Below are 14373 nucleotides of genomic sequence, written 5' to 3' on the forward strand. Positions count from 1 at the left end.
CTCTGCCGGTTAAAAGATTATGACTCACTTTATTGCAATAGTCACTTTACTACAGCGGCCTGGAGCCGAGCCCTCTCTGAAGTATGCCCGGAATTGAAAGCTACGACGGGCAAATGCAAGGTCGCAATTTTTTATAATTTTTATTTGGAGAAGGATCTTTTTGCAGATGCAACTTACTGGAGTTGGTAAGAATATTTCATAGGCTGTTACATTAGGAGAAATTTCTGGTAAAGTATTTCAAAATATAAGTTTTAGCTGATGATTCTTGTGGAACAATTTTCCTAAAAAGATTTAATTCTCACCCTGCACACCGGAGGGTTACAAGTTTGATTCCCGGTCAAGGGCACATACTGGGTTTCAGGTCCCATCCCCACCCTCAGTCGAGATACATGTGGGAGACAACCAATCGGTGTGTCTCTGTCACATTGATATTCCTCACTCTCTCCTCTCTTTCCCCCTCTCCCCTCCCTTTCATTCTCTCTAAAAATCAATGGAAAAATATACGTACTCTTTGGGTGAGAATATAAAAATAAATAAATAAAAAGATTTAACTCTCCATACAAATCAATTTCATATAAATCTGAATGTAATTTTATATGTATATGGTGACACTGTAACGTTTCCTCTAACTTTTTCTGTAACTTGTGGAGGTGGTACGAGAGACTGAAAGTGACTTCATGCTCTAGCCGGTGTGGCTTATTTGGTTGGAGTGTCCATCCCATACATCACAGGATGGCGGGTTGGATTCCTGGTCCGGGCACATACCCAAGTTATGGGTTCCATCCCCAGTTGGGGCGCGTGAAGGAGGCAGCCAACTGATGTTTCTCTCTCCTCTCTCTCTCTCTCTCTCTCCCCCTCTCTCTCTAAAAATCAATTTAAAAATTGTTAAAAAGATAGTGACTTCATGAATTGTATATAGTTTAAATAACCTCTTTTATCATTTGATTGCTGTATCTTTGACAAGGAAAACTTAGTTTTAACATTACCTTCCTCATTAATAATGAAACTTCACATAAAAATAGAATTATTTTCTGTAGAATATGATCTTTAAATTTAATTTCAAAGCCTGTGGCTTTTTTTATTTTTATTGTTATTTTTTTGCTTTGCAATGTGGCAGCAGTTTTCAAAATCAGAGATGCTACACACTGAAGAATTCTGACTCTATGATATGCTTTATTGCAGCATCCACGTGGATGCTCTGGTTCTGTAATACTTCACTGGGTTTACTGCGTGAGCACTGCCTTAGGCTGCAGGGCTTGTATTTGGGAAGATGCTACAGGACAGACTCTTCCACGAAGGGTCCCTTCCCTCCCCATGGCCCTGGTGGACTGCAGCCATCTGCTGTGACTGCCAGTCTGGGCACGGATCCTGGCCTGGCTGCCCCCTTGCAGCCCCACGGTGTCCCAGACTGCCCAGCCATGTGGGCGCACGCCGGGTAGCCAGGCCAACTGCTCAGCACCCATGCTGCCCGCTGCTCCGCCACTCCTGCTGGCAGGAGCCTGCTTGCTGCCACCTGGTGTATCTTCTCTGCTCACACACATGCTTTAGTGCCGAATTGGGCTTCTCTTACAAAACACGGTTCAAAGACAAAGTATTAGGTATTTCAAGGCGGGAAAGCAGAGCATTAAACCTAGAGCTGAGTCCATTCTGAGAGTGGTGTGCTGTGTGACTGCACCGGTCACATGCCCATGAGTTCAGCCTTGCCTGAAACACTGACTCCGACCCCTATCCATTTCCCCTTTTCCCTCTGCTTTTAGTCTCCTAATCAATCAGACAGCTGCACTTGTGGGCCTATAATATCTACACTAATAAAAGACAAAGATGCTAATTGACCATACCTTCGCTATGCCCTAAGCCATGCCCACCAGCCGATCAGAGCGACTATATGCAAATTAACCCAACAAAGATGGCGGCCGGCAGCCACGGAGCTGCAGCAAGCAGGAGGCTTGGTTGCCCCGGCAATGGAGGAAGCCAAGCTTCCCGCCTGCTGAGCCTGCTGTGGCCTCCGCAAAAGGCAACAAAGTTTCAATTATAGAAGACAAATAAATCCCACATACCTGCTTCCAGCCAGCCTCTACTGGGAGCTTGGGTGGCTGGGGGTTGTGTCCAGCCTGCAAACAGCCATCAGCCCCTCACCCAGGCTGGCCACACCTTCATGAGGTGAGGGTCCCCACTGAGGGGCTTACCCAGCCTGAAAACGGCCCTCAGCCCCTCAACCAGACTGGCCAGGCACCCCAGCAGGACCCCCACCCTGAAGGTGCTGTGGCCAGCCTGCAAACGGCCCTCAGCCCCTCACCCAGGCTGGACAGGCACCCCAGGGGGGACCCCTACCCTAAAGGGGCTGTGGCCAGCCTGCAAATGGCCCTCAGCCCCTCACCCAGGATGGCCAGGCACCCCAGGGGGACTCCCACCCTGAAGGGTCTGTGGCCAGCCTGCAAACAGCCATCAGCCCCTCACCCAGGATGGCCAGGCACCCCAGGGGGACTCCCACCCTGAAGGGTCTGTGGCCAGCCTGCAAACAGCCATCAGCCCCTCACCCAGGCTGGCCAGGCACCCCAGTGGGGACCTCCACCCTGAAGGGGCTGTGGCCAGCCTGCAAACAGCCATCAGCCCCTCACCCAGGCTGGCCACACCTTCATGGGGTGAGGGTCCCCGCTGGGGGGCTTGGCCAGCCTGCAAACTGCCATCAGCCACTCACCCAGACTGGCCAGGCACCCCAGCATGACCCCCCCACCCTGAAGGGGGTGTAGCCAGTCTGAAAACTGCCCTAAGCCCCTCACCCAGGCTGGCCAGGCACCCCAGTGGGGACCCCCATCCTGAAGGATCTGTGGCCAGTCTGCAAACAGCCATCAGCCCCTCACCCAGGCTGGCCAGGTACTCCTATATAATAAAAGGGTAATATGCAAATTGACCCTAACAGCAGTAGGACTGGGAATGACTGGTCACTATGACACACACTGACCACCAGGGGGCAGACGCTCAATGCAGGAGCTGCCCCCTGGTGGTCAGTGTGCTCCCACAGGGGGAGCTCTGCTCAGCCAAAGCCAGGCTGACGGCTGCCAGTACAGCGGTGGTGGTGGGAGCCTCTCCCGCCTCCTCAGTAGCACTAAGGATGTCCGACTACAGCTTAGGCCTGCTCTCTGCTGGCAAGTGGGCATCCCCCGAGGGCTCCTGGGCTGCCAGAGGGATGTCTGACTGCCAGCTTAGGCCCAATCCCCCAGGGAGCGGGCCTAAGCCAGCAGGTGGTCATCCCCCGAGGGGTCCCAGACTGCGAGAGGGCACAGGCCGGGCTGAGGGACCCCCCTGAGTGCACAAATTTTTGTGCACCGGGCCTCTAGTCCTATATAATAAAAGCCTAATATGCTGTGTCCCACCATCCGGTGATCAGTCGATTGTTCAACCAATCAAAGTGTAATATGCTAATGATATGCTAAGGCCGCTCAACTGCTCGCTAGATGTGCACTGACCACCAGGGGGCAGACGCTCTGACGGGTAGATTAGTTTGCTGCTGGGGTCCAGTGATTGGGACTGAGCGAGATGGGCTGGACACACCTTGGAGCCCTCCCACGGTCCCTCCCCATCCCCAGTCATGCACCAGTAGGGTCCCTTGGCCTGGCCTGCGCCCTTTTGCAATCCAGGACGCCTCAGGGGATGTTGGAGAGCCGGTTTTGTCCTGATCCCACAGGCCACTCCCCTCGGGAGGGTGCCAGACCGAGGACTCACAGCTGGCGAGCGCTGCTGTGGCAGAGCAAGCCTTTCCCAATAGGGACTGGTGGGCGTAAGCCCGCAGCAGGCGCAGTGGGGCCGGGATGAGCAGGAGCGGCAGGTAAGAGCTGCAGGTGGCATTGGACTGCAGGTTTCAGCCCGATCCCACAGGCCACCCTGAGGGACCCCACACATGCACAAATTTGTGCACCGGGCCTCTAGTTGTGCTATAATAAGAAATATATATTTGGTCTCCATCTGGTCTCAGTTCCTGGCACAGAGCTCCTAACATCTTTGGAATTCTGAATGATAGGGTTAAAAGGAGCAATTTTTGTTACTTAAAACAAAGCCCTTTACCTGAGTGTATTTTAATGAGGTGACTTTTGTTGTTTTTTGTTTGTTTGTGTGTTTTTTTGTTAATCCTCACCTGAGGCTATTTTTCCATTGATTTTTAGAGAAGGAGGAAGGGATGGGGAGAGACAAAGAGAGAGAAACATCGATGTGTAAGAGACACATCGATTGGTTGCCTCCTGCACGCACCCAGACCCAGGCTGGGGATCGAGCCTGCAACTGAGGTACGAGCCCTTAATCAGAATTGAACCCTCAAGCCCTAGCCTGTTTGGCCCAGTGGGTAGAGCATCAGCCTGAGGACTGAAGGGTCAAGGACACATGCCTGGGTTGCGGGGGTCACTCCCCAGCAGGGGCATGCAGGAGGCAGTCAATCCATGATTCTCATCATTGATGTTTCTATCTCTTTCCCCCTCTCCCTCCCTCTCTGAAGTCAATAAAAATACATTTTTAAAAAGAAAAGAATTGAACCCTCAACCCTTCAGCCCCAGGACCGATGCTCCACCCACTGAGCCAAGCCAGCCAGGGCAAGGAGGTGACTTTGGAAAGCCCCTAAGGATGGGGGCTTGGTTGCCAGGGGAACCAACGTTATAATTAGAGAGTCTGAACTTTTAGCCCTACCCCGTGACCTCTGGAGAGGGGAGAGAGGCTGGTGACTGAGTTCAAGCAGCGATGGCCAATGACCTAATCAATTATTCCTGTGTGAAGAAGCATCCATAACAATCCTGACCAAAGGGGCTCGCAGAGCTGCTGGGCTGGTGAGCACATCAGGGCGATGGGAGGGTGGTGCACCAGCGAGGACACGGGGGCTCTGTGCCCCTCTACATACCTTGCCCTGTGCATTTCTTCCATTGGCTGCTCCTGAGTCAAATCCTTTAAAGATAAACAGGTAGCCCTCGCCCACTTGGCTCAGTGGATGAGCATTGGCCTGCAGACCAAAGGGTCCTGGGTTCAGTTCAGGTCAAGGGCACATACCTTGGTTGCAGGGTCCTCCCAACCTGGGCCCTGGTCAGGGCGAGTGCAGGAGGCAACCAAACAATGTATTTCTCTCACGTCGATATTTTTCTCTGTCTTTCCCTCTCTTTTCCACTCTCTCTAAAAATCAGTGGAAAAATATCCTCGGGTGAGAATTAAAAAATAAATAAAATAAACAGGTAATAATAAGTAAAGCGTTTTCCTGGGTTCTGTGACCCATTCTAGCGAATCATTGAGTCTGGGGAGGGGGCGTGGGAGCCCCTGACTGCCAGTTGGTAGATCAATAAGGACTCAGGATAAGCATCAGAAGTGCGGGCATCTAGTGGGACTGAGCCCTTGACCTGTGGGACCTGACACTAACTCCAATAGACAGTCAGAACAGAACTGAACTGTAGGACACCCGGCCTGTATCCGAGAACTGGCTGATGGGGGGAAACACCACACAGGTGTCAGAAGTGCTGGCGAAAATAATAGTCAAGACAACAGGGTGTTTTCTTGTAGGGCCCGCTGTGCTAGGCGTTTGTTAGCCTCATCTAGTTCGCATCTTTTAACGCCTGTTGTAGACCCCATTCTACAGACGAGGAGCAGGGCCGGAGAGGAGTGAGTGGAACAGCGAGGCTCACACGGGGGCATCCGCCTTCCAAACCCGTGCTCTTAGCCGCTGCACTGCCTTTTGTTAAATTATCTTCATACTCTTTTGGTAACTCATATCCTTAAAGCCTGATTTATGCAAAAATTCCCTGGCTCTGCCTGTCTGTGGATCAGCAGAGACCCCGGCTTGGGTTACCCACCCGTCCTCCTCGGCACTTGCCCATCTCTGCGTCTTCTGCAGCTTGTCCCTCTGACATGTACTGGAAATGCTACTTCAGACCTTTGAGGGGGCTGCCGCCAAACCCAAAGCTTGTCCTTCAGCTTTTCCAGAAGTCTGCAGGCTGGTCAAAAGTGGCATCCATTGGGTGGTGGCACTGGTCGAGCACTCGCTGTCAACATGGCAGACTCCCAGGCCCATCCTTGGTGACGCCATCTGGTCTCCTGGTTTCAAATATTCACTGTGTACCGGCCGTTCCCACCTGTGCCTTCCCAGCTTGGGCCACGTGTATATCCAACTGCCTCCCCACTGAGCCGTCTAGCTGACATCTCTCATGTAACACGCTCAAAGCTGAACGCCTCACGTTCCCCCCCTCAGACTGCTCCTCCCGGCCTCCCCATCGCAGCAGATGGCAACTTCATCTTCCAAGTGCTCCCGGCAAAATCCTTGGAGCCAGCCCTGGCCGGTTTGGCTCAGTGGATAGAGTGTCAGCCTGCGGACTGAAGGGCCCCGGGTTCGATTCCAGCCAAGGGCACATGCCCAGGTTCCGGGCTTGATCCCCGGTGTGGGGCATGCAGGAGGCAGCCGATCAATGATTCTCTCTCATCACTCACTGATGTTTCTATCTCTCTCTCCCTCTCCCTTCCTCTTGGAAATCAGTGAAAATGTGTATATATATATATATATATATATATATATATATATATATATATATATATATATATATATAAATCCTTGGAGCCATCCGGCTCCTCTTTCTCTCATATTTCACACCTGATCCACTGGCAAATCCTGTCAGCTCTTCCTAATTCTGAGCAGTTCTCTCTGCCTCCACTGTGGCCAATCTAGTCCAAGCCACACTCATCGTCCTCTTGGGCCATCACAGGAGCTTCCCAAGATGCCGGGGTCCAACCCCAGCAGGTCCAGGGGTCCCCAAAGGTGTGGACGGCGTCGGCGAAGAAGGAATGACACGGAGACAGTGTTCAGTTGATCAGCAGCCTAGCCAGGATCTCCAGCCAGGATCTCCAGCCAAGTTCTGGTCTGAATCTCCAGAGAGGTTCTGGCTTGGATCTCCAGCCAAGTTCTGGTCTGAATCTCCAGAGAGGTTCTGCCTTGGATCTCCAGCCAGGTTCTGTGTCCATGTTCCCTCGCTAGGTTCTCCAGCCAGGTTCTGTCCAGGTTCTCCAGCCAGGTTCAGTCACCAGGTTCTAGTCAGGTTCTCTTGCCCATTTCTGTAGTCAGGTTCAGTCCAGGATCTTTTGCCATGTTCTCTCCAGCGAAGTTCTTCTGTCTCTAGTTCTGTGTTCTTAGTTCTGTGTTCTAAGTTCTGTGTAGGTTCTGTGCCTAGGTTCTGTCTCTCTTGGTTCCGTATTCTAAGTTCTGTGTCTTGCTGTCTTATTACATCTGTATTTATACCAGTTGATTCAATCCTATCAATCTCTATTACAAAGGTTAGGGCGTTTCTTATCTTCATTCCAGGGAGTAAAGATTATGTAGCTTAAGCATGATTGTTCATAGTTAAAGTGATTAATTACCCGCCTGGCACTTAGTTAAGAGGTTTTATTCCCTCCCTAACTTCAGGGGAAAATCCCTACCTGGGGAAACAACCTTTCTCAGAGACCTTGGTTAAAACACATAGTGCCAAGAAGGTGAGCAAACATATTAAGAACAGTATGCCATATATGCCAGGTCCCTTGAAACAGCAAGCATGGACCGGCTCCCGGCACCAAGTGGCATCCTGCTTCCACCCCGGCCCAGCCAGCGTGTCCTCGACACCAGTAGCCACGGTAATAATGACCACCGTAGTAACGGTAATAATGACCACCGTAGTAACGGTAATAATGACCGCCATAGTAACGGTAATAATGACCACCGTAGTAACGGTAATAATGACCACCATAGTAACGGTAATAATGACCACCCTAGTAACTGCTCCCACGGTCGCGTGCGTAGGAGGTGCCAGATACTCTTCTTTTTAAAAAATATATATTTTATTGATTTTTTTACAGAGAGGAAGGGAGAAGGAGAGGGATAGAGAGTTAGAAACATTGATTCAGCTGCCTCCTGCACACCCCATACTTCGGATGTGCCCACAACCAAGGTACATGCCCTTGACCGGAATCAAACCTGAGACCCTTCAGTCTGCAGGCCGACGCTCTATCCACTGAGCCAAACCAGTCAGGGCCAGATACTCTCCTTTACACTAACCATCCAAAGTGAGTACTATTATTATCCCCATTTTACAGCTAATGAAACTGAGGCACAGAGAAGTTGCATAATGTATCCAAGGTCATACAGCTAGAAAGGGGTGTAATTGGAATCTAACGACCAAGGAATTCTTAACCACTGAGCTTTTAAAATACAAGTCAGCTCATGGTCCTCCCTTGCTCAAAACTATTCAAAAAGTTCCTGTCTTTCTCAGCATAAAATCCAGAGTCTTTATAATGGCCTACATGGCTCCCACGGGACCTGCCTCTGCCTCCCACCCCACCCCACCACGCTCTCTGATCATGCTGTTCCTTGGCCTGGGATGCCCTTTCTCCCTTTCCTGTCTGCCCAATTCCTCTCCCCTCTTAGGCCCAGCTTCAAGCTCACCTCCCCTGTGAAGTCTTCCTTGACTGCCAACACTGAGTAATTACCATCTTGGGTGGGGGTTGGGGGGAGGGCATAGGGCTGCTCACTCAGCAAGGTCACCTTGGCTGAGGCAATAACTGGTCCAAAAGCAGTTTGGGAGCCCAACGGTGAGGCCTTAGTAAGCACCTTCTGTGTATCTGGATCTGTTCCCGGAATCCCAAGGTCAAACCAAATGGTAGAAGCATATGGCCGAGGAGTGGGACACGGGTCTGGAAAAGAGAAGGAGAAGGGGCGAGGACCAACGTGTCTGGAGCAGACTCTATGTTCCCGTGTTAAAGGCTTTGAAAATACCACTTCATTTCATCGTCACAACGTGCCTGGGAGGTGGGGATTTCAAAAACAAAGGGACTGGTGTGTAAGATTTACAAAACGAATAAAGGCAGCATTTCAAAGCAGCGGAGGGAAGAAGAGATTATTCAAGGAAAGACTTTAATACGAAATTGGCCATGTATATGGAAACAGTCAAGTTGGCCCCTTACAGAGCATTAGAACTCCAAATGGAGTTCATACAATAATTCGAATGAATATTTATATGAATCTGGGGTCAGGAAGGTTTTTCTCTGCATAACACAGACAGCAGAGACTATAGAGGAAATACTGAGAGATCTGTCTCCATAAAAACGTAAATGTTTAGCATGCCAAAAATAAATTAATAAAGTGAAATGAAAAACTGGGGAAACTATGTCCCACATGTTAACAGACAGAAATATAGGTTCTCGACCTAAACAGACAATTCACAGGGGAATGAAGTTCAAGTTTCCTAGTCATCCCAGAAATAGGAATTAAGTCAAATTGAGGAACCCTTTTTAATCTGCCAAATCATCAGACATTCGTTTCAAAAAAATGATGGTGTTCTGGGATGCCATCTTAAAACTGCTGATGCCAGAAACTGCCATCCTAACAGTTAGACACAGCGTTTGCATTCTAGGGCAGAAGGGGGACTCTGTTTGCAAAGAAGACTCTCCCTCCTTCTGGATTATTCTAGAACAGTGGTCGGCAAACTCATTAGTCAACAGAGCCAAATATCAACAGTACAACGATTGAAATTTCTTTTGAGAGCCAAATTTTTTAAACTTAAACTATACAGGTAGGTACATCGTTATTCACCTACCTATATAGGTAAGTACTGTTGATATTTGGCGCCTCCCCCGTGCCGCGTATCCCGCGGTCTGCCTGCGCCGCGTCTCCCGTAGCCCGACAGACACCCCCCACTTCTTCTAACGCCACTTCTTCAAAATAGACTCGCCCAGGCCGAAAACCGACTTCTGCGCATGGGCCACGAAGTTTCAATCGCACTGCACGTGCGCGCCCGCACGTGGTATTTTGTGGAAGAGCCACACTCAAGGGGCCAAAGAGCCGCATGTGGCTCGAGAGCCGCGGTCTGCCGACCACTGTTCTAGAAAGACCACCGTGGGGGCCCTCCTGGTCAGGCAGCTGTGAAGTAAGAGCCTCCTGTTGCTCTTGGGGCCGCCCAAAGCCAGCTGCTTTAGACTAAGATGCTACTGTTCCATTCAGTTACATGAACTGGATCTGTTGATTAAAAAACTTTTTAAAAAAATTGATTTGTTGCTCCACTTATATATGCATTCATTGGTTGATTCTTGTACGTACCCTGACTGGGGATCAAACCCACAACTTTGGCGTATTGGGATATGCTCTAACCCACTGAACACTGGCCAAGGAAGAACTTTTTTTTCTAATCTGGATTTTGGACCGCTCTATGCAGGAAAAGTGTGTGTGTGTGTGTGTGTGTGTGTGTGTGCATCTGCAAACAGGAATGGCGGAGGGAGCAGCCACTGGAGGGATCTGCCCAGGTTTAACAAGGAACCACTGCCCTGGGCTGTCGGGCTGTAGGCGGTGGGCCAGCCTCACCTTGGAATATGCAGCCATATGCTGTGATCGTCCGGCCCTACCAGGCCCCATGGTGAAGGTGGGGGTTCCCCCAAGAGAAGGAATATTCCCACAGTCAGTGTGGCAGGATCGGGAGCTGAAGCAGGCTCTGGACAGGAGGCCCAGATTTCTCCTCCCTGCGGTGGGGGCTGGGGGGGGGGGGCTGCAAGAGGGACCCAGTCAGGGGCGTTCACACTGGGAGGTCAGCCGGTCGGCACTGAGGCTGATGGAGGCCGAGAAGAAAGCAGCCAGCCGGCCGGATGGGGAATCTCAGACTGCGGACTCTGGGAGCGGAGCCCTCCAGTTTAAACCTACCTTCTGTTCTCCCCAAACCTGCGTGCGGGTTAGTTAGGCGGGTGGTAGTCGTGCTTTAGGGAATTCAGGGAGGGCGCCGAGCCCAGAGAAGCCAGCCTGGAGCTGAAGCCTGGAGCTGTCACCAGATGGCAGGAGGTGACTCATTTCTGGGGAGCACAGCAGTTGTCCAGAGAAAGGGAGGTGGCTGAAGTGACGGGCAGGCTGGTCAGAGCAAGGAACAGGCAGCATTGCTTGGACGTCGCCCGCTGAAGCGAACCTGCGAAGGCTTGGTCTCATGGGCTGACACACAGGCTGTTTGCATGTCAGTGTTAAAGAAAGAGCAGAGTGGCCCCGGGGATGCGGGATTTGAGGACCCCTGGCTACAGGTAGGAGGCAGGAAAGCCCTTTCATGTGCTGGGTGCGTGGAAATTGAGGCTCCAGACTGGATGACAACTTTCCAACTGCTAACAAAACCCCTGAACGTATGCACACTCTGTGACCCAATAAAACCGTTTCTAGGAATATATCCCAAGGTCAAAGAAAGGTTACTGAATAACAAGGATCTCTGAGCCTGGATGGGGCACAAGAACATTATATGTTTATTTTCAGTGAAATGTAGCTCTTCCCTCACTCATGAATGTAAGGCAGCAAAGCACAGCAGCATGGGCAGTGCCCGTGGCACGGCAGAGCTCTGGGCACTCACCACCACTGCGAAGTCTGTCCTCGTTAGCCCTCTCGCTAGGAGAGCTTGCTGTTAAACACATTAATAAGCACGTCTATAACTATAGCCCAATATTTTTGTTTCAAAATAGACTTTATTTTTCAGAGCAGTTTTAGGTTTACATAAACATCCAGCAAGATAAACAGAATTCCCACATACTCACTGTCGCCCTGCCCCCCAGAGTTCACCCTATTTACTAACATCCTACAGTAGTGTGGTACATTTGTTCCCATTGATGAACCAATAATGAGCAGAGTGTACATCAGGGTTTGCTCATTGTGTGGTCCAGCTCTATGGGTTTTGACAAATGCACCTCATGGATCCACTGTTACAGTATCACTCAGAGAAGCACGCTGCCCTGAAAGTCCCCTGCACGTCACCCATCCCTCCCTCCCTCTCTCTTCCTGAACCCCTGGAGTCACTGATTTTTTTTTTTTTTTTATGTCTCTAGTTTTGCCTTTTCAGGAATGTCATACAGTACGTGTCCTTTTCAGATAGTCTTCTTCCACTTCGTACTGTGCATTTAAGGTTCCTCCATGTCTTTTTGGCTTAATAGCTCATTTCTTCTTATTTCTGACTAGAGGCCTGGTGCACAAAAATTTGTGCACTGCGGGGGGGTCCCTCAGCCTGGCCTTCCCCCTCTCACAGTCTGGGAGGCCTCAGGGGATGTCCTACTGATGGCTTAGGCCTGCTCCCTAAGCCACAGTCTGGCCTTCCTCTGCAGAAATCCGATCACGGAAGGTGCCCGTGCCCATCACCCTTCTGCAGCTGCCTCTGCCTGCCGCCACAGCTGCCTGCCCTCGGCCCTCACAGCCACCGTGGCTTTGTCCGGAAGGACGTTTGGAAGGATGTTCGGTTGTTTGGTCTAATTAGCATATTATGCTTTTATTATTATAGATAATATTCCGATGTCTGGATGGACCACAGTTGTTTACCCATTCACCTACGAAGGACATGTTGGTTGCTTCGGTTGTGGCAATTATAACACTGCTATACACATCCGTGTGCATGTTTTTGTGTGGATGCGATTTGCAACTCATGTGGATAAATACTCAGGAGCACAATTGCTGGGTTATACAGTAAGATTATGTTTAGCTTCTTAAGAAACCAGCAACAGCCTTCCAAATTAGCTGTACCACTTGGCATTCCCACCAGCAATGGATATACTGCGGCTGCTCCACATCCTTGCCAGCATTTGGTGGGGTCAGTGCCTGGGACTTTAGCCATCCGATAGGTATGTAGTGGTGTCTCATTTTTGTTAAATTTCAATCCCCTAAAGGCATAGGATGTGGAGCATCTTTTCATGTGCTTAAGTACCATTTCTGCTCCAGGTTTAACTGCAGCTTCTGTTGGCAGAACCCCTCCCTCATTGAATCAGACAGCCTCTGTGTGTAACACCCTCTTCCAAAACTCAGCAGCTTAAAACAGCGGTCGTGCACCTGTGGGGGACGTGGGGTTCAGCGGAGTGCGGCTGGGTGCGCCAGGCCCCGTGGCCGGCCTGCTCTGCTCTCTGTATCTCACACCTTCTTTGGGACACGGCAGCCCAATTTAAATATATATTTTGATAAATGTGTTTCCATATAATTGGTTTCCGTTGTAATCTTATGGGTACTATTTTATGCATTTAACCCCATCCCAGCACTTGTCGAACTGCTGTGTTCCCACTGGACTGTGAGCTCCCTGAGGGCAGGGATTGTGTTCACATTTCTGATTTTTTATTATGAAAAACTTCAAACATATACATAAAGAGAGAGAACGGCACCATGAAACCCCATACACCCGCCACCTCCCTCCTTCTCTCCCGCTCCCCATTACAGATTTTGTCTCATTGGTTCCATCTCTCCCCTTTTTATTTTTTTCTTTGCTAAAGCATTGGAAAGCGAGTCATTTCCCCTACGTACTTCATCGTGCCTCACTGAGAAATTCAGTAAGTAGTTTTTAAACCCATGAGTCACTGTTTGTTCAGAGCTATTTATAAAAGCGCCCACTGGAAACAAGCCTGTTAGCTCACATTTGAAAATGAGGATGTATCCAGTCAAAGGACCATGACACACCCATTAAGAGAATCAATGCGAAGACCACCCAGCCACGTGGCAAAATGCTTGTGACCAAGAAAAGCACAGAAAGGCCAAGAGCCGGGTCCAAGGGGGTCTCTGCCCTCTCATTGGCAACCAAGCCCGAAGCCCCGCCGGCTTTCTGGCCAGAGTGGAGAAAGCAAAAAAGGAAGGTGAGGGTGAGGATGGTGGGTGGCGGGCGAATGTGCTGTTCTCCCTCCAGAATATTCTTCAGTGTCCTTGGCGTCCTCTTTCCAAGCTGTGACAAGCTCACCAGAGCTGCTGCCATGGCTGTGAGGCCGAACAAAGGCCTGAAGGAATGTGCTGGCCCTGTGGGGAGCTGGCCGGAGGCACAGAAAGGCTGGCTACGGCCCCTCGCAGTTCCCAGAAGGCAGCTGACTGGCATGGCTGTTCATTCTTCTGGGGCCTGGGGTTCGGAAAGGTCGCGCTGCAGTGGCAGGGGGTTATCTGATGTTCCCGGCCTTGTGTGCACCTCACACATCTGGGCGCCTGTGATAGGGCCCGGAGCTCACTCCAGCTCTACACGGTTTTCAAGATCAATGGTTGCGGTATCTTTGTCCCCCTGGCAGAAGCAGGTCTTGTATTGATTACAAACGCATGTGACCCATGAGCTAGTCCTGGGAAAACAGGGTCCACTTCCCAGCTAGTTCCGCAGGCACCTATTCCTAGAGGAGAAGGAATAGCAGTTCCTTGTATTCACCCCCATCTCCTGGGAGCTCAGTGCCCTGCAAACAGGAGGCGCCAACTTAGTGCTTGTTATCCCCAGTGCCAGGCTGAGCCCAGTGTCTTCTTACTACCTTGAAAATGAGACCTGAGTCCTAGCCAGTTTGGCTTAGTGGATAGAGTGTTGGCCTGCAGACTGAGGGTCCCGGGTTTGATTCCAGTCAAGGGCACATACCTTGGTTGAAGGTTCAATCCCTGGC

The sequence above is a fragment of the Myotis myotis genome, unplaced genomic scaffold (genome assembly GCF_014108235.1).
Source record: "Myotis myotis isolate mMyoMyo1 unplaced genomic scaffold, mMyoMyo1.p scaffold_m19_p_3, whole genome shotgun sequence".
Classification (NCBI taxonomy): Eukaryota; Metazoa; Chordata; class Mammalia; order Chiroptera; family Vespertilionidae; genus Myotis; species Myotis myotis.